At 37.7% G+C, this 21,677-nt stretch overlaps 1 pseudogene; it reads right to left on the bottom strand.

Annotated features, from left to right (window-relative positions):
- Positions 1 to 19,609: 19,609 nt before the first annotated feature.
- On the bottom strand, positions 19,610 to 20,270 carry LOC100617257 (magnesium transporter NIPA2-like; annotated as a pseudogene).
- Between the last annotated feature and the right edge of the window lie 1,407 nt (positions 20,271 to 21,677).

The following is a 21,677-nucleotide window of genomic DNA, read 5'->3' as shown; positions in this document are numbered from 1 at the left end:
GATAAGTAGGATCCAATGGACAAATATTTCAAAATGGAAATTGGCCCAAGAAAAAAGGGAAGTTCTCAAGAATGAAATTCTGAAAATTCAAAGTAAGAATAACTCAATTAAGAAGGAAAATAGAGAGAGATGTCCAAGAGACTCATACAGATAAATGGGGAACTCATCAACAAGCTCAGATTTTAAGAAGACATACATAGAAGACAGAAGGAAAGGAAGGATTATATTAGATGATCTAAGGATCCTTCTACTATTAATTTCTATAATTCTTCGTGATTATGAATTTTAGTGAATTATAAAGCCTAAGAGAAATGATTCTCCTTATGATTCATTGGCTTTAAATTTTTTTGTCATTTATTTCTTTTTAATCACTTTTCTTTTTAAATTTTGAGATTCAAATTCTCTTCCTCCTTCCCACCCTCAACCACTCCCACTGAGAAGGTAAGCAATATGATGTCAATTATAACATATGGAATCATGCAACATATATTTCTATAATAGCTATAATCTTTTTAAAAGCAAGAAAAATAAAGAAAATAATCCTTCAGTTTACACTGAGAGTTCATCAGTTCTCTCTTTTTTCATCTTGAGTCCTTTGTTATTGCCTTGAATCATTGTATTGATCAGAAAAGTTAACTTAAGTTGATCATGATTATAACACACTGTCAGTGAGCACAATGATCTCCCATCTTTTCACTTCACTTTGCATCAGTTCATATAGGTTTCGCTATGTTTTTCTGAAACTATTGCCCTTGTCATTTCTTACTGCACAATAGTACTCCTTCATAATCATATATTTCCATATGCAGTAGCAACTTGTTCTACTATTCCCCAACTGATGGGTATCCCCTCAATTTCCAATTCTTTGTTACCATAAAAAATGCTGCTATAAATGTTTTTGTTACATATGGGTCCTTTTCCTTTTTCTCTGATCTCTAGAATACAGAACTAGTAGAGATATTGCTGGGTCCAAGGGTATGCAGTTTTATGCCCTTTGGGGCATAGTTCTAAATTGTTCTCCAGAATGATTAAACCAGTTCACTATTCTACAAGAAGTTCATTAGTACTCCTATTCCCCCCCCCCAACATTTAAGCTAAGTGTGAGGGATACAAATACAAGCAAGAAAGTAACTCCTACCCTCAAAGAACTTATGGGAAACTGGGAAAGTTTCCAAAGAACTGGGAAAGACATAGTATAAAGAGGAGCTAGAAAGGGGGATATGGGCAAGGAGAGAGAAGGGGATTCGTATCCATGAAGAAGCAAAGTAGCAGACAAGAAAGAAGATTCTGCAGAGTCTAGCCATGAATGAGATTAAGCATGGCTGGGGTCCTTCCTAAAAGGTGGTAATCACTAATAAGGACTTAATAATCAGGAGAAGAAGATCTTAGGGCAGAAGTTTCTCTTGTATGGCAGTGCAGTAAGTGAGTTGGAGGAGTCTGGAGAGACTAGGTATTAATGAAGGGCCAGATGACTTGCCCAAGGTAACACAGGTAGCCAATAGGAGCCCTGGTCCTCTGATTCCAAACCCAAGGTATTTAACCTTTTGGAGCTTCAATTTCCTCACCTCTAGCCTAAGAATAATAACACAGGATTTTTGTGAGGGTTGAGCTAGATAACACCTGCAAAGCATGTGTGAGAGGTGGTGGCCATCAGAAGATAGGCCAATGATGACTACTAGGAATCAGAAGACGTGAGAAAAGAAGAAATATTAGCAGTCTAATGGAGGTAGCTATAATGCCTATGATAGGCAAGAGGTAGCACTGAATGATCTTGACACTTTAAAGGTCTAGAGGTAGGCAATGAGCTGGGGAATAGAAGCCTGTATTGGAAAAGAAAGAGGGACGTTCTCTCCCAGACAGAATTAATTAATCCACAATTACCAACCATACAGTGACTGCTATCACACTCTTGCCCTGCCTGTCCAACTTCCCAAAGCACTGGGTCCCAATTTGATAAAAGAATGCAAAAATCCCAGGATGCCAATTATGCAAATCACCTCAAATATCCCCATTCCCTAAAGCTCCTCAGGAGATCTCTTTAGCAATTTGGAATTTAACCAAACGAGACAAAATAGGAGTGGGAGGAATTTGGTCTCCAATTTAGAGCCAAAGGGAATGGTCTGTTTCCAGGGGTAGGGAAGATACCTATCTATTTGTATGTACTTTCATTGGCATGTGCATCTACGTATATACATGTGTGTTTCTGTGTGTATTTGTGGGTGTGATTGTGCAGCATCACCTCTGAGACCTTAACCTCCTCACTTGAGAGGATTGTTATTAGGAGTAGGTGTTGTTAATGTTTGGTGTTGACCTCCCTGAATTGTCAAGAGCAGTTGGGGAGTCAGGAAGACCTGAATTTAAATCTGACCTCAGACACTTGCTAGCTGGGTACCCCTGGGCAAGTCACTTAACCTTGTTAGCCTCAGTTTCCTCAGCTGTAAAATGAACTGGAGAAGGAAATGGCAAATCACTCCAGTATCTTTGCCAAGAAAAGCCTAAATGGGGTTAAGAAGAGTCCCATATGATTGCAATAACTGAAGAATGACTTGTCCAACATTAGGAACCTTGGTTTTGAAATCTTTATTTTTATCTTACCATGAGAACTCCATGACAGGGCTCTGAAACTTTGGGGGGGGGGGGACTCTCTCTTTCCCTCCAGAAGCATACACACAATCCTTTATCCTGGTTCTCTCAATTGAGCCAGAAAAGAGATCCAAAGGAAAGGAGACTCAAAAACAGTGATCCCCAACTGACATATTCCCTCAACCCCCACATCTAATCAGTTGCCACATCTTTTGCCTAGACCCTTCTCTCTTCTGGAACAGCCTATATCCAAGACCAGGTATTCATCACCTCTCATCTACACTATTGCAATCACCTTCTTACTCCTCTACCTGCCTTCAGTCTCTCCATTCTCCAATCTATCCTACACACAGCTGCCAAATTGATATTCCTAAACCATCAGTCTGATAGCCACATTCACTTCCAGCTCCACTTTTGCTCATAAATTTTCAATGGATCTCCACTGCCTCCAGGATAGAATGTAAACCTTTCACTCTGGCATTTAAATAAAGCCCTCCAAAATCTTGGGTCTTGCTACATTTCCAATGTTGCTTCATATTGTTTTCCCTCTCACACTCTGTTTCAGTCAAACACATCCACTAGCTGCTTCCCATTAATGCTTTATTTCTTTTCTATTTCTATGTTTTTATTATCTTTCTATATAATCCCTGTTTCCTATTTTTACATATCTCCTCACCCCTACCTCAAAGAATCCTCTCAAAACATGGCTTAGGCAGGCAGCTAGATGGCTCAGTGGATGGAGAACCAGGCCTGGAGATGGAAGACCCTGGGTTCAAATCTAACCTCAGTCTTGTCTTAGCTGTATGATCCTGAGCAAGTCACTTAACCCCCACCACCTAGCCTTTACCACACACTCTTCTGCCTTAGAACCAATACATAGTATTAATTCTAAGATGGAAGCTGAGGATGAAAAAAAAACAAAACAAAACATGATTTAGGTACTTTCTCCTCTTTGAGACCTTTCCTGACTTCTCATTATTAGTTCTCTCCCCCCTTTTAAAATTACATCATTACAGTTTGTATGAGGCAGTTAAGTGGCCCAGTGGATAGCATACCCAATTTGGAGCCAGTAAGACTGAAATCTGGCCTCAGACACTTACTAGCTACGTGACCCTGAATAGGTCACTTCACTCTGTTTGCCTCAGTTTTTTCATCTGTAAAATGAGCTGAAGAAGAAAATGGTAAATCACTCCAATATCTTTGCTAAGGGGTCATAGAGAGTTGGACATGACTTAGCAACAATGCCACTTTATGTGTATGTACCTGGCATTTACTTGTATACATGGTATATTCCTCTTCTCCCTCTCCCCTCACCAAAAAACGAGAGCTCCTTGTGGGTAAGAACTATCTTATTTTTTTGTCTTCAGCACATAGCACAGAGTCTTTCATATAGCAGGTGCTAAAAAAGTGTTAGTTGAATTAGATACAATAGAAGTATATAGTCAGTAAGGATCCTCAAAAAGAATATCTAGTATTTTACACTGAGGAGAAAAAAAGACAGAAATTATTTTTAAATATTTTATTTTCTCCAATTACATTTAAAGTTTTGTAACATTCATTTTTTAACATTTTGGGCTCCAAATTCTCTCCTGCCCTTCTGTCCCTTCATTGAAAAGGCAAGCAATTTGATATGGGTTATATACGCGCAGTCATGCAAAACATATTAGAAAGATAGAAAGTAAGCATTCATACATATGTAAAGTGCTGATGAGGAAATGAGAGGCTTGTCTGCCTTGCCCTTCATTGTCACCTATGAGAGGGAGAAATCCCTCAGAGCTCAGCTGAGAGAGATACCCTAAGCATCTCTGCAGATCTCAGGCTTAGGGGAATTTCTTTTTTTTTTGTTACAATACTCACTTTATTTCCCTCCCTCCCCTCCACCCACCCTTCCCGCAATGGAAACACAATTTCATTGGGTATTACTTGTGTTCTTGATCGGAACCTATTCCCATGCTGTTGATGTTTGCACTACGGTGATCATTTAGAGTCTACATCCCCAACCATATCCCTTCGACCCATGTGTTCAAGCAGTTGTTTTTCTTTGGTGTTTTTACTCCCACAGTGTTTCCTCTGAATGTGAATAGTGGTTTTTCTCATAGATTCCTCCGGGTTGTTTAGGATCACTGCATTGCCACTAATGGAGAAGTCCATTACATTTGATTGTACCACAGTGTATCAGTCTCTGTGTTTTCAGTGTTCTCCTGGTTCTGCTCCTCTCACTCTGCATCAATTCCTGGAGGTTGTTCCAGTCTCCATGGAATTCCTCCACTTTATTATTCCTTTGAGCACAATAGTATTCCATGACCAACATATACCACAATTTGTTCAGCCATTCCCCAATTGAAGGGCATCCCCTCGTTTTCCAATTTTTTGCCACCACAAAGAGTGCAGCTATGAATATTCTTGTACATGTCTTTTTTCTTATTGTCTCTTTGGTATACAAACCCATCAGTGCTATGGCTGGATCAAAGGGCAGATAGTCTTTTATGGCCCTTTGGGCCTTAGGGGAATTTCTATTGACTCAGAAATAGTATAACACCACTTTACAGCTCAGTCAAGGAACAGCAGTTGAAGTGGAGAAGCCAATGGAAAAGTAGATAACATCTAGCAGGTAACTTGTGATATAGACTACTTTTTGAGGACACCAAAGACATCAAGGTCTACAGTCTAAAGTCACAAGTGTCTTGGGAGCATGGGTTCATCTTACTCATATGCCTCTTTCCTAAGTTCCTGTAACTTTGTTCCTATTTTCTTCCACTCACAGAGTATATTTGTAGGAGAGTATGACCCAGACTTTGGGGTATACTATTATGTGGTGATTATTATTGCTTTGCATTCTATTAAAAAAGTATTCATGAGTAAGAGTAAATGGCACTGGGGGCAACTAGGTGCTCAATGGTTTGAGAGCCAAGCCCAGAGATGGGAAGTCCTGGGTTCAGATGACAACTCCTAGCTTTGTGACCCTAGGCAAGTCACTTAAACCCCATTGCCTAGTCCTTATTGTTCTTTTGCCTTGGAATCATGGAATCATATTGATTCCAAGATGGAGAGCAAGGTTTTTTTATAAAAGTTTAAGTAAATGATATCATCTTGACTGATTTATTTAAATGGGAAGCACACTGGTAAGAGTTCAGGAGCTAAAGTTCTAAAGTAACTACAACAGGGTCACCTGTGGGACTCTGAGACTAAGTGGTAGCAGAATGGTCACCTTCTTGTGACAACCCCCAAACTTCCAACATGAGCAGGTTTAGGGAGCAAGTCAACCCAGAGAAAGAAAAGGAGGTTGAAGACCAAGGCCTATATGCTATATCAACAGTAATGCCCATAAATACCCATCATAACCCAAAATCATTTGGTCTTTCCTTTGTAAGTTATTGTTGTTATTCAGTCATTTCAGTCATGTTCAAATCTTTGTGATTCCATTTGAGGTTTTCTTGGCAAAGACACTAGTGTGGTTGGCCATTTTCTTTTCCAGTTTTTTTTTCCAGTTCTTTTCCAGTTCATTTGACAAATGAAATGAAGGCAAAGTCAAGTGACTTGCCCAGGGTCACATAGCTGATAAGTGTCTGAGGCTGGATTTGAATTCATGAAGAGGAGTCTTCCTGGTTCCAAGCCCTGTGCTCTCCATTGCACCACCTAGCTTTCCTCCTGTATAAATGTTCTTTTTTTTTTTTAATTGTTTAAAAAAATCTCTTCCAAAAGACTCTTCAGAGGCTTAGGACTCAATGCAGCCAGCACAATATGATTTGCAAACAGAAGTATCTATCGGAATAACCTCAACATCTTAGAGAATCTCTCTTCAAGTGGATTTTTTAATAAATCTCTTCCATTGCTAAAGTGAACTCCTTTAGTGAGCCCATATCTCTCTGTTACAGGACTTGTTTGATGTTCATGACCAGAAAGTTGCTAAATAGGGTTGTTTCTGTTGTTATATCTTTCAAAGAATAAGAAATTGTTTTGCTGTTGAGATGGAATATACATTATTGTAAAAAATCTTTTAAGATAACACAATATTCTACCAAACAAAATGCTTTATAACCAACAAAAACAACGGGATCTCATATTCTTGACATTTTTTAGCCAATTGGAAATGTTGAGATAGGGTCAGTTTTTAAATACTGTGAAAGCCTGTTTGTTTCCTCTTAATGCCTTAATCAAAAATGCCTTCTAATCATGAACAGATAATTCCTATAAAGATTTTATAGATATGGGAAAACAAATAGACTTTTATGATTATCAGTATTTTCTTAGTCATTTTTAAAAAATAATAATAAAGGCCAAAATATTTTTACACACTTTTGGCATCTTCACCTCCTTTAGACACTTTGCATATCAGTCCTTCAACACCTCACATTTGTATTGTCTCTAGCATAAAGGTCCCCTATAGACACATGGTATGATCCCAAGTGCTTCTTCTATCTGTTCTGTTTATTGACATTTCTATCTCTCCTTGAAGCACTTTCTGTGAAATTAGGGTCCAAATGTGGTAGTTCTACTGCCCCCCAGTATTAAAAATAGTTTTTATATTAATTTATGCAGATCTTTTCTATTTTTATTTTGTTTGTTGACCTCCTTAAGTTTTCACCTTTACATGCTCTGTAACTAATTTGCTCAATTAGGTGTCTTGCCAAATTTCCTTTAAAATGATTTTACCCTCTCTGTTGTAAGAGATAATGCCCATAATTTGTTCATTTTTCTTCTGTCCATAATGTTGTACAAATGAGTTAATAGTTGGTTTCCATTTCTTCCTGCTTTGCAAGTTTGCTGACTCAAGTGTTTTCTGGGCTTTTTCGATTTGTATCAGTTAAACTTTTGTATAAAATACAAAAGTTGAATTCTGTAGAGAAGAAATTTGATTTTATTTTAAAAACCCTTATCTTCTGTCTTAGAATCAATCCTGTGTATTGGTTCCAAGGCAGAAGAGTGGTAAGAGCTAGGCAATGGGGGTGAAGTGACTTGCCCAGGGTCACAAAGCTAGGAAGTGTCTGAGATCAAATTTGAATCCAGGACCTCCTATCTCTAGGCCTGGCTCTCAATCCCTTGAGTGATAATCTAGCTGCCTCCAGGAAGAAATTTTATATGAAACATTTGGTGTTGGTGTCCTATATGTTGTCCATTTCCCATTTTAAATGATCAATTACTTGTTTAAATAATTCATGATTCAGTTATTTCAATTATAATGCCCTATCTTTTCCTCACAATTATTTTTTTCTTCCTTTTTTTTGCTAATTCTAATTTTACTCTGATAAATCAGTAGTCTGGCTACACATTCAGGGATAGCTTCTACATCAATAACAGTTTTTTGCTAGTTTTTGACATATAATCCATTTAATTTAGGGGAATGTTACTTGGCACTCATCCTGTGTTTTACTTATCAATTCTTTTCTCAAAGAAAGCATTCATGATATAAAGGTGTGCAGCTTCACCTAGAGAGTTTGTATATTACTATAGAAAAAAGAGAAAAACAATACAGATCTGCAGTTAGGTCCAAAGTTAGGTGGAATGAGGAGAGAGAAATAGATTGCCTTTGAGGAATGTTACAATTCCTTTAATGACTCCAAATTTTCCCCAGAAATAAAGATTCATCATTTTACCACAACCATTTTATGGTATTGGTATATGAATGCAAGAAATGGAATATAACAGTGCTTGAAAAGTTGAAGATTGTAAAATTGAGATTTGAACTCTGGACTTCAATCCCCACAAGCCCTTGCTCCACTTCCCCAAAATGCTTTGTAATCTCACAGGAATTCTGAGGTGGGCCGAGATCGAGGAAGGATTTAAGCTGGTAGCAAAGGTTTTTGGGTCTCTCTCTGGGACTTCCTTTTTGGGGCAGACATCGCTCTTTCCATAATGTAGGTTATCTTGTCTTGGCCTCTGGCCTAGGCACCTGTTTTTTCTTATTCTGTATTTTCTTTAATCTTTAACTTTTAATAAACCTCTAAAAACAATATAATACTCCTTGCAGAGAGAAACTAATTTCTACCTGCCATAGTCTCTCCCCATATTCCTAAATTTTAATCTTTACAAGATGAATATTACACAAAAGGAATTAGATGAATTTATGAGGGTGAGAAGTCTAGAACATAAATAATGAGGTACTTAGAACAACAGAAGGAAAAGATGTTATTAAGGAAATGTATATAAGAATAGCTGGGCTGGTCATATGGGCCAGGTGAAGGATGACATGTGGTCAGTGTGCTCCTCTGGTATGCTTGCTGGTATGTCAGGAAAACCTCAGGAAGGCCTATTGAGTAGATACCTTGTAGACAACTTAAGGGAGGATATGGACAAAAATTGCACAAGATGAAGCCAGCACAGATGGGAATATCCAAGCCAATAAGTTCGCAAGTCTTTTTGGGTATACCAAAATATTTATAGTAGTTCTTTTTGTGGCAGCAGAAAACTAGAAGGAAAGTGGGTGCCCATTGATGGCTAAGTAAATTAGGGTAAGTGTATGTGGCATAATAGCATTGTGCCTTAAGAAATTATGAAGAAATCAGAGAAAATTGGAAAGACTTGCATAAACTGATTCAGAGGGCATTAAACAGAATCCAGAATACAAGCTATGCAATAAATGTAGCGATGTCAATGATAATGTTAAAAGATGGTCACGCTCTAATTAATTGTAGTGTCCAATCTCTGTGCTTGAGAACTAATAAGGAAACTAATATTTCCCTTCTCTCAGTAGAAAGATGGGGCACTAGAGAGTCTGTTGGTGCTTTTATTTGTTATCAGAGAGGGCTCGGGGAGTAAGGAGTTAGGGAAGAAGGACAGAGAGGAAATGTTTAGAAGGAAAAGGAGTGAGTCTAGGTATTATATACTCCCTATCCCTTTTACCTCTGTGCCTTACTCCTAGTCCCTAAGGAAAAATCCATGCTTGTTACTCAGTGGCCTATTCTTAGCACTCGGTTTAGGATAAAATTTTATAATGCTTTGTTTAGCTCTGTTTTCTCTCTATTGGTTGCCAGTTCACAATTAGTTTTGTAATAATCTGTAGGTGAGGGGAGTTATAAGATTATTCAAAGGTTCTCCTATTGCTTAAATAGTGGGGGACCTCTGTTTCCACCCTTCCCAGAAACCTGATCAGGTTTCTTCAGTGGTATTGAGTGTGGGGGTACCAAGAGAAAGCAGCTGGGGTGTCCAAGTGCAACCATAAAGCTTAGATTGAGAAAACCTCATCTGATTCTATATTTCCCAAGCTTGGGCTGTACTACAGTGCTTGGATTTATCTGCCACCTGGGCACCTATGTGAGGGAGAAATCATCTCAGGGGCTGCTTATGTGGGGTTGTAGACCATCTCAGTGGGAAAGGATCTCTCCTGAACATATTTTTTCCTAAGGCCCATTGGTTACCAGGCCAACTTTGCCTGCCACCCCTAACAAATGTTTCCACATTTCTTTTTTGAGAATTATCCTCCAGCTATATTTGCTGTTTTCTAGGTTTTCCCAGGTCCAGGTTGACAAACTGAATTGACAATAAGTTTACCCCATCCCTTGGGCTTATTTGGAGAAATATATTTGGTTTTAAAATATTATGTAAAAACAATAGTCTTCTGTGGATGGAGAGAGGAGGGAAAACTGTAAGAAAACAGCACCCTTTCATAGATATGCTTATTGGGGATGGTAGAATTCTTGGGGGGGGTCAGGAAATGGGCCTGGAAATGGGTTCTAAGGGAGAATCCAAATTTTGAAGTGCATACTAAGTATTTATGTACATATGGAAGAGATATCAAGGAGTATGTGGTTTGAATTAAGAACTAATATCAAATACATAAGAGATATGTTAATATGTTATGAAATGACCCCAGATAAGATATGGGAGAGTCATAGCTGCCATAGATTAATTAGCTATGTGTCTAATGGGTAGAGTATTAGACTTGGAGTCAAGAAGACCTTTGCTTAAATCCTGCCTCAGGCACTAATTAGCTGTGTGACCTTGGGAGAAAGTCACTTATTTGCTCTCAGCCTAAATTTCCTTGACTATAAAATGGGGATAATAACAGCACCTATCTTCCAGAGTTGTTTTGAGGTCCAAAAGAGATAACATGTGTACAAGGACTTTGTATACCATAAAGTGCAACATAAATGTTAACTAGTAATAATATGTGGCCTTCAAACACTTATTTTAACTTATCTATGCTGATTTTTTCTTCTATAAAATGAGAATTACTTACCTAAAAGGTTTGTTCTTAAGATCAAATGAATTAAGCTATTAAATATTTTTATAGTGCTCCAATGGGTCTGCCCCTAATGTGTTACTTTTGTCCATTTCTTTGGGGGAATCTGCCACAATAGCTCCATCCAATGTTCTGGGTGCCTTTTCTCCTTCTCTTGACATTGTGTGAGTATCAATGGAGTCTGCCAACTGTCCATCTGTCACTCTCACCACATGACATCTCTGATGATCACTCTTTCTGCATAATTCTTCATTTGCAATCTGTTACATCCTGCTCACACCCACCATGCACCTCTCCACTGTCCTCATTGAGGGTGAATCCCAACTTGGGTTCTTCAGACAGTGGTATTCTATGACTCAACCATACAACATCACCAATAGAATAATGATATAGTTAAAAAAAAAACCAGGCCTTTGTTCCTCCAAAACAAATCCAGCCCACTCTCCTCCTATTCAATCTTGGGCTCAACTCACTGACCATTTTCAGTACTTATCTATGATAAGACTGGCATTTTTTTCTGATGCACCTTCCCTGACTCCTCCCCCCCGCCCCCCAAATCTGATTGGCATAAAAGGTTCAAGCCTTATCAGTGCCTCTCAGACTTGGTGGGTGCCTGGAACCACTTGATTTAACCATATCCTGATGATGTACTGATAATCTTCATCTTAAAATAAGAACATGTCCAAAGGAGCTAAATGCCACTGTATCCTTTCTATATATTCTTGCTATTTTTAAACAAAGTAAATTTTCTTGGTTTAATGACTCATGAATGCCTCATTTTGTCACACCATCAAACCTGAACTATGAGAGTGCTGGCTTTAAAGCCACAAGATGTCCAGGATATCTACTGTCTATCTAACCACCATTTCTTGAACAGTATGTATTCTTCATCCACTTAGCTTTTCCTATGTGGATAGTTAGATAGCTCTTTTGAGAGATTATGGATCTTATATAGGACTCTCTGCAATGTTCCAAGACTTGATGAAATCAATGCATAATAAATGATGTGCTGATACAATAAATAGGAGCATGTGGAGAACTTTTTTTAAAAATTTAATTAATTATTTTAGAATATTTTTCCACAGTTACAAGATTCATGTTCTTTCCCTCCTCTACCCCTAATCCCCTCCCGTAGCTGACATGCAATTCCACTGGGTTTTACATGATTGATCAAGACCTATTTCCATATTATTAATGTTTACACTAGGGTAATCATTTAGAGTCTATATTCCTAATCATATCTCCATTGACCCATGTGATCAAGCAGTTGTTTTTCTTTTGTGTTTCTACTACCATGGTTCTTTCTCTTGATGTGGATAGTGTTCTTTCTCATAAGTCCCTCAAAATTGTCCTGGATCATTACATTGTTACTGGTAGAGAAGTCCATTACATCTGATTGTAGCATGTGGAGAACTTTACCATCTATGGGAATTCCCGTTTCAATTAGAATTCTGAGTAAAACATCCTCCATAATATTGGCTTTGATGAGCATATGTCTCTTATTCCCTTGATATTACTATTGAAAAGGTACCAAAATTTATGGGATTCAAAGCTATACTTATGGGGAAATTTATATCCCTAAATTCCTAAATTAATAAGATAAAGAGCAGATCAATGAATTTGGCATACAACTTTAAAAAAAACTAGAAAAAGAACAAATTAAGATCCCTTAATTAAAGACTAAATTGGAAATTCTGAGAAGGTCATTGGATAAAGTTATCTTTATGGTTACACTTTATAAGAAAGCTTCAGTCACTTGGTAGAAAAAGGCTTATAATGTAATCTTTTTCTTTATCTAAATAAGCAATAAACATAAGGAGATATTATGATCCTTGTACCATACTAATTATGAACATATGATCTCTTACAGAATATCATTAAAAAACAGCTTGGTAGCACAGTGGATAGAGCATGAAGTCAGAAAGATCTGAGTTGAACCACCACCTCAGAAACATTACTAGTTGATCAAGTCACTTAGCCTCTGTCTGCCTCAGGTCCTACTTCCAAAGGTTGTTGAGAATAAAATGAGATAATAACTGTAAAGTACTTGGCACACTGCTTGGCAAATAAGACACTTAGTAAATGCTTGTTTCCTCCCTTCCTTCCTTCCTTCCTTCCTTCCTTCCTTCCTTCCTTCCTTCCTTCCTTCCTTCCTTCCTTCCTTCCTTCCTTCCTGCCTCCCTCCCTCCCTTCTTTGCAAAAGCCTGACTATTCCCCTCTCATATCCAGGATACCCTTGATGTATATGTAGGTTATTCTAATAAAATATTTATAGTGATGGGAAAGTAGGCATATGGGTCAGTAGTGATTTATATTCTCTTATTCTCAGATTTTTTATGTTAATAATAATAATGTCCAGGAAAGCCCCATACAAAATAAAGAATTATACTTAAAGAGAGTACACAGGCAAACAGCATAGAAGGGCATTGGTTTGAAAGGAAGTAAGTGCAAAAACATTTTTTTTTTTGCATAGGCAGATGAACCTGGGTCTTGTTTAAAGCAAGAAAGTCATGGACTCACAGAATCGTTTTGTTTTAGAGTTGTAATGGACCTCAGTAACTAGTCTAATTCATTACTGAAAAAGAATCCTCAGTGTAACACATCCAACCAGCAGCCATTCAAACTCAGCTTGAAGACATCTAAGGAGAGGCAATTCTACCTCCCGTGGCAGCCCCTTTCAATTAAAGAAGTTTTTCTGACATGAAACCTAATTTTGCCTCATTGCATCTTCTACTTCTCATTCCTGGTCTGCTCTCTGGGATCAGATAGAACATGTCAAATCCCTTTTCTACAGGACAATTATTCAAATACTTAAAGACAGATTTTCATATGCCAACCCCCTCTCCTAAGTCTTCTCCAAGCTTCAACCCCTTTGACTGATTTTCATATAGCATGGACTCAAGGCCCTTTGCCACCTTGAATGTCTTCCTCTGGACACTCTGGACACTGTTCATCTTCTCAGTGTCCATATCCCTTGTCAGTTTCTCTCTCTCTCTCTCTCTCTCTCTCTCTCTCTCTCTCTCTCTCTCTCTCTCTCTCTCTCTCTCTCTCTCTCTCTGTAGGTCGCTCCTCATAATAATAATTGAAGTTCCCACAGCTATTTAGAACTTATAAAGAGTGTTTTGAGTCTTACAACAACCCTGTGAAAGAAGTCCTTTGGGCATTATTTTCCCTGTTTTACAAATGAAGACTTACTCGCCATTGTTCATTTTGCTGATGTCAGAGGTGAAATTTGATTCCAGTCTTCCTGACCCTTAGTCTAACACTCTATCTACTATGCAATATGAATTCTTCTTATTGTTGCCTCATTCCATATATTGTTTTATTTCACTCAATTACATTTCTGAAGCCTATCGCTATATTCCCAACTTTTCTGAACAGGCTCCCTTTCTGTTCGGTTATCCTCCCCTCGCCCACCAGGTGGCAGTGAAGGTTATTTGATGTCAAGGGACACACTGGTAATTTTCAGCTATCACAATGCTACATTTCCCAGCCTCTCTATTTCTACAACTTTTGCATTTATCCATCTCTTTTGCTATTGCCTATTGCCCTCTTTGGAGCCATGTTGGATGAACTGAATTACATAAATGTAATTATATTTACCTATCCTGTCCTTGCAGCCAGCTTCCTTGTCTTCACTATGAATGATGGTATCCCAAGTCACTTTGCCCTAAGAATAGTTACTTAGAAAATCCAAATTCATTTAAGTTCATGGCTCTTCTCATTCTACTCAAGGACCAAGTCTAACTTACCCCATCACTTAAAATGGGAATGAAAAATCCAGTTGGGGAAACCAAACACAGGGCTTTCATTTGGAGAATCAACATCTCTATCATGACTCCAAAAACCTGAGAGCTCAGCTATCACAACTATTCAAATGGATCTATAATTCCATTTGTATCAGTATTCTTGCCATCCATGAAGATTGTGACATATATCCACAGCTTCCCAGGTCATGAGAATATTGTCTATTCTCTCCTTTTTTTTATTGTTTTCACTTGACATCAACCTATGGACTATCCGTTAATTAGCCCCTGCTTTCACTTTATGACCAGCCCATTTAGGCCTTTTTTTAAATCAATTCAATTCAACAAGCATTTATTAAATGTCCACTCTATATGAAAAGAACCATGTTAGTTCTGAGGATGGAAAGAGCAAATAAAATAAAACAAAAAAATTCTCTTCCTCAAAGAGTTTACATTCTACTTAGGGACAGGGAGAGTATACTGCACGTACGTGGATAAGTAAATGCAAAATAATTTCATGAGGAAAAGGACATTAACAACTGGGGGGAAATTGGGAAGTCCTTGTGTCAGAGCTGACACAAGATGTGCCTTTGATGACATTCTTTACTCCACTTATTCATAATTCTCTGTCTGGAATGTGTTGCAACCTATTCACACCCACTATATGCCTTTCTACTGACCTCAGAATGAAACTCATTTTTAACTCTTCTGAAGACTAGTAATCCATTTCTCACATCCATACAGCAACACTGAAATAATAGTGGAGTGAAAAAAGGTGGACCTTTATTTTAAGGGGAAACTCAGGTCTTCAGCAACTTTTTGTGGTCCTGGATTCCTAAGTTCCCAGTTCAAATGACCATTGTTAAGGAGCCAAGAGACTCAAGCAGACTCTATTCTAGAGTTCACCAATGTGGTGGTGTCTTTTCTGGGCTTGTTTTTGGAGAATTATGAGAAAGAGAAGTTAGAAGAGTAGAGTTCATTCTACAGGATCAAGCATTGTATCCCATCGCCTGAGATCTCATCCCTTACTGCCTTCTGAGATCTTTTTTTTTTCCATTTGAATAAGTTTATTTAGTTAATTTAGAACAATATTCCTTGGTTACAATAATCATATTATTTCCCTCCCTCCCCTCCACCCACTCTTCCCTCAGTCAACCCACAATTTCATTGGGTATTACTTGTGTCCTTGATCAGGACCTATTTCCATGTTGTTGTTTACACTAGGATGTTCATTTAGAGTCTACATCCCCAACCATATTCCTTCGATCCATGTGTTCAAGCAGTTGTTTTTCTTCGGTGTTTTTACTCCCACAGTGTTTCCTCTGGATGTGGATAGTGTTTTTTCTTGTAGGTTCCTCCAAGTTGTTCCGGGTCATTGCATTGCCACTAATGGAGAAGTCCATTACATTTGATTGTACCACAGTGTATCAGTCTCTGTGTACAATGTTTTCCTGGTTCTGCTCCTCTCACTCTGCATCAATTCCCAGAGGTTGTTCCAATCCCCATGGAATTCCTCCACTTTATTATTCCTTTGAGCACAATAGTATTCCATGACCAACATATACCACAATTTGTTCAGCCATTCCCCAATTGAAGGGCATCCCCTCATTTTCCAATTTTTGGCCAACACAAAGAACACAACTATGAATATTTTTGTACATGTCTTTTTCCTTATGATCTCTTTGGGGTACAAACCCAGCAGTGCTATGGCTGGATCAAAGGGCAGAGAGTCTTTTATTTCCCTTTGGGCATAGTTCCAAATTGCCCTCCAGAATGGTTGGATCAATTCACAACTCCAGCAATGAATTAATGTCCCAACTTTGCCACATCCCCTCCAGCACTAATTACTTTCCGTTGCTGTCATGTTAGCCAAACTGCTAGGTGTGAGGTGATACCTCAGAGTTGTTTTGATTTGCATTTCTCTGATTATCAGAGATTTAGAACACTTTTTCATGTGCTTATTAATAGTTTTGATTTCTTTAACTGAAAATTGCCTATTCATGTCCCTTGCCCATTTGTCAATTGGAGAATGGCTTGATTTTTTGTACAACTGGTTTAGCTCTTTATAAATATGAGTAATTAGACCTTTGTCAGAGGTTTTTGTAATGAAGCTTGTTTCCCAATTTGTTGCTTCCCTTCTAATTTTGGATGCATTAGTTTTGTTTGTACAAAAACTTTTTAATTTGATGTAATCAAAATTATTGATTTTACATTTTGTGGTTTTTTTTTCTAGCTCTTGCTTGGTTTTAAAGTCTTTCCTTTCCCAAAGATCTGACATGTATACTATTCTGTGTTCGCCTAATTTACTTATAGTTTCCTTCTTTATATTCAGGTCATTCATCCATTCTGAGTTCATCTTGGTGTAGGGTGTGAGATGTTGATCCAAACCTAATCTCTCCCATACTGTCTTCCAATTTTCCCAGCAATTTTTATCAAAAAGTGGGTTTTGGTCCCCAAAACTGGGATCTTTGGGTTTATCATAGACTGTCTTGCTGAGGTCATTTACCCCAAGTCTATTCCACTGATCCTCTTTTCTGTGTCTTAGCCAGTACCAAATTGTTTTGATAACCACTGCTTTATAGTATAGTTTGAGATCTGGGACTGCAAGTCCTCCTTCCTTTGCATTTTTTTCATGATTTCCCTGGATATCCTTGATCTTTTGTTCTTCCAAATGAACTTTGTTATGTTTTTTTCTAATTCAGTAAAGAATTATTTTGGCAGTTCAATGGGTATGGCACTAAATAAGTAGATTAAGTTGGGTAGGATTGTAATTTTTATTTGCCTTCTGAGATCTTGATGGGCTGCTGTCATGGAGTGATTAGAGTCATGAGAATCCAAACACAATGTCAAGAGCTAAGAATGACTGTTGGAAAGACTATACAAACACCTCATTGGGACATCTCCCTATCCTCCTGCTTCCTTTTCAGTTACAGAAGCATCATCCCAGTATGAATTGCCCATTTCATCAGTTTTGTCCTCTTTCCCCTTCCCTGAAAGGAAACTTACAATACAAAGAAGCTGTTTCTGCTTTTTTATGACATCCCACAAATTGTCCTCCTTATTCTTGTTGCTCACTCTCTTTTTCATGTATATATTTTCTTCCCCTTTATACAAAAGACACTTCAATCACTACTAAATTCTAATCTGGTATAATTAATATGTCTGAGTAGAGACTAGGGTAGAGACCCTGTCTAAAGGCATGGGAGAGTGTTCTGCTTCGATGTAGTCAAGGGTTTTTTGTTTGTTTGTTTGTTTGTTTGTTTTGTTACTTTCTGCCTTAGTAACAACTCTAAAACAAAAGGACAAGGACTAGGCAAAAGGGATCATATAGCAAGGAAGGGTCTGAGGCCAGATTTGAACCCAGGTCTTCCCAACTCCAGGGTTGGCTCTATATCCACTGAACTATCTAGCTGCCCTGCTATAGCTAAGTTGTTAAGGAAGAGGAGACATGTCCGTTTGGAAGAGCTGTATGAAATGGAGACAATATTCAAATCATGTTTTGAGGCAAGCATGAGTTTTCACAAACAGGAAAGCTTCTAAGCAGAAAGAGAATAATGTAAAAGCTATGCATATCCCTAGATCTACTAGCAATAAATCTATGAAACCAAAACAAGTCATGTTAAGGAAGGGACTGATTCTTTACCCATGGGGATGTCTATCACTCACCACATAGGAAAACTTGGTCCAGTATCTATAAGAACCCCAAACTAGGATTCCAATTGCAATAAACAATTTCCTGCCCCCTGGAAGCAGAATAAAGTTCATTGAGGTTTTCCCAATAGGAACATTTTGGGGCCAATTGACTCCAAACCACATTAACTCCAGGCACTTTAAAAAATGAGTTTCAAAAGCCATAGCAAAGGAATTGTGGTTGGCTCCTGTGGAGAAAAATCTCAAAATTTGGATGAGAACTAAAAAACAGATTCAAGGGTTTGAATTGCCAGCTTTTTAATGGGAGCCCAGCTTCTGCTTGCAAACAGGGTGACATTTTACAAAGGTTACAATGGAGAACATGCCTGATTGGACCTAGAGTAAAATGTTATCAGGACTTCTGCCAAGAAATTGCTTTTTTCCCATGAGTTTTTTCTGAGGAGCAGTCTAAGGTTTTCAATGAACAAGTACCATAGTTTTAATTTTCTTCCAAAACTGAGGAGAGGAAGTGAATTTTGGCAGAAAAGATAATGTACCCAGGCCTGGTGTTAAAACTTTTCCTTGAAATCTCATAAAAGTCTTACCAAATATTCTAGGGAAAATATTCCAAAATAAAAATCAGATGTTTCAAATTATTAAAAAAAAAAAGCCTGGCAAAATCAAATCTAGAGAAGAAACTTCCCACTTTCCCACTCTCCAAAAATTTTGAAATATTCATCATTAATACCAATATCATTTAATTCATATGTAATCCAGGTAATTTTGCTTACTATTTTAAGGGAGGGGGGAGGAAAAGGAATTAAGGAAACAATTTGGATCTTGTGATTTCAGAAAAATGTATATTGAAAATTATTACATGTAATGAGGAAAATAATTTTTTTTTAAATACCAGTATCATCAACAAGGGTTTAATGGTAGAAGGAGAACTGGAGAGAGAGAGAGAGAGAGAGAGAGAGAGTAGGGAATAAGTATGGATTAGTGGAAGCAAGAGTGACTCAAATTTTATGACCTTGAAAAAAATCTCTTGGTTTCTTTCTTTCTTTTGGTAAGAAATAAGGCATTTTATTTTTAAAAAATGAAAATGCCAGTACAATAAGTTTTTATGAAAGATCTAAAATTTAAAATAATTATACAGTGTTAATTAAAATGTAAACCAATCATTGTGGGGTCATTTCAATGAATTATCTTGCACTTTGAATATGAGAAAAATAAAGGCATTATTCTTATTAGTCAAAATTTTTAAACAAGATTATGACTGGACAGCATTTAAAATGACAACCTCAATTTTCAGAAAACTCATTTTACAACAGAAAAGCAGAATTACAAAGATAACACTCTTTAAAGTGAGATCTATTTTCAAAATAGATATAAACCTTCCATTTCTCTTAAAGAGGTTTTCATCAGTTTGTTGTCCACTTCTGTAGGCTAAGATTCCTTTATTATTATTAAAGACTTCATAGAAATCAGGACAGATTGCTATCCACTACATTTTCCGTACTTTCAGAAAGACGCTAGCATACTTGCTAGACTAAAACTGACATCTTTAAAGGCATGCAATAAAAAGATTGCCAAAGTGATTGCAAGGAAGCTACTCAGTGCCAATAATGTCATCAATAGGCATGTTTTGCCACTTTTTAAAAAGTCTAGCTGAACAAATTAAAATAGATTTAGTAGAGAATACATTGGAGTCACTATGGATGGATTAACTATATCTAGGGCTCTGTTTAAATAATTGATGTGTGTACTTGCCTAGAGTATAAAGCTTAGCAACAGAAACCAGGGCAGCAGGAACCTCAGCATAAGCTTTCTTGCAAAAAGTTCTTTAATAGCTATACCTAGACCTTGAATACAAGAGTTATGAAGTACTTCAATTAAAAAGCAGATTGTTATGTAAACAAGCAAGTTTTTCTATTCATGTAGAGGTTCTATCACAAAAATTAGTATCAGAGACAGAAGACCATACAAGCTAGATTCCCTAGTTTATGAGATGTCTCATCTTATTCTAACTCCTTTTGGGGGGGGGCATGAATTTTCATAACAGAAGACACTAAAATACTCAATATCCATTTCCCCCCACGAAGATTAAATCTTTCATTTAAAAAGCATTATGAAAGGATGTCTTTTTTTTTGGGGGGGGGGGGACATCAGGAACTCCTAATAGAGACACTAATGTGACTGGTATAAATGCAGAAACAGCAAAGTAAAACATCTCATCTCCTGATTGACTAGCCTGTCCCAACCCTAACCCTATAATATATAGCCTTATCTTCCATCCAATACTATGTATTGGTTCTAAGGCAGAAGAGTGATAGGGGCTAGGCAGTGGGGGTGGTCCTCTCATCTCTAAGCCTGGCTCTTAACCCACTGAGCCACTTAGCTGCCCCACCCCAACCACTTTTTAATATATATGTAGCAAGTATTCCCCTCCCTTTTGGAGTATGCTTAGTCACTAGTCCTGGTGACCACATGGAAGCTTGAAGGGAATGTGGCTTTTGACCATGTGACTCATCTCTGGACCAGAACTCTATGGATATACTAAAAGAGTCCACCCCTTCCTCTGGCTTACTTTTCTCCTGGCTTCAAAAAATTAAGACAACTCTTTGTTCTATCTGGAGTTTCAGAAGGCAATTCCTTGATCCTACCCTGCTATGAGACATAAACACAAGTCCTGCCTACCCAAGACAGTCTCTGGAATGGAGATGCCTCTCTTTTGTGTCTTCTTTCTTTTGATACAGGACCTTGTGAGAATTACAAGAGCTTGGTGGCCTGCTGGTCTTAGTATCAGCAGTAATTCCTAGTAAGGCAACTGTACTGAAATGTCCCCTAAAGGAGTAGTAACAGACAGCAAAAGGAAATACCTATGCCAGGCAGTTAAATTACTGCCAGGAAAGAGTGGATAAACAGAGGGAAGAGTGGGCTGAGCCATTGGAAGAGTTCATATCATAAAAATAAAAACCACTAAAGAATATCAATATTCGATTTTTTAGGTGACATGGCTAATTAGCAGCCTTGCAAGAACTGTTTCCTAACTCAAATGAGGTTTGAATACTTGCTTCCCAATTGAGTCACTAAAGTAATTAATGCAAATCTATAAACAGGAAAGTTGTCGCTTTTACTTCTTCCATTGACTAGTCCAATAGATTTCATTAATAGTTCTAAGATACTGAATTCTGTTCTAATCATTCTGTAATGCATGTATGCCATGATTCATTTGTGTTTAGCATTCCCCTTTTGGTTCAGGAATAAAGGATTTGTACATAACTAATTCTAACTAAGTCTGTACATTGGATAATTTTTCTAAATTCCCCCCAGGTTTGGGGGAGGGGAACCATAGACTAAGGCTCAAAATAAAGTTGTCCCTAGACTGTTGAGAATAGAGGTGATGAAACAATGAATATGAGAATTGGGAAGCCTACTTCCCATATCGAGGAGTGAAATTTCCCAATAATAAATTAAAAACATAGGCATGTTTAAAAACTTTACCTGCTCTCATTAAGCCTTCTCTGGTTAGCTTCACA

This window comes from Monodelphis domestica, chromosome 2 (assembly GCF_027887165.1).
Source record: "Monodelphis domestica isolate mMonDom1 chromosome 2, mMonDom1.pri, whole genome shotgun sequence".
NCBI classification, from domain to species: Eukaryota; Metazoa; Chordata; class Mammalia; order Didelphimorphia; family Didelphidae; genus Monodelphis; species Monodelphis domestica.
Note: the sequence above shows the minus strand (reverse complement) of the source record. Positions and strands in the feature narration are given on the sequence as shown.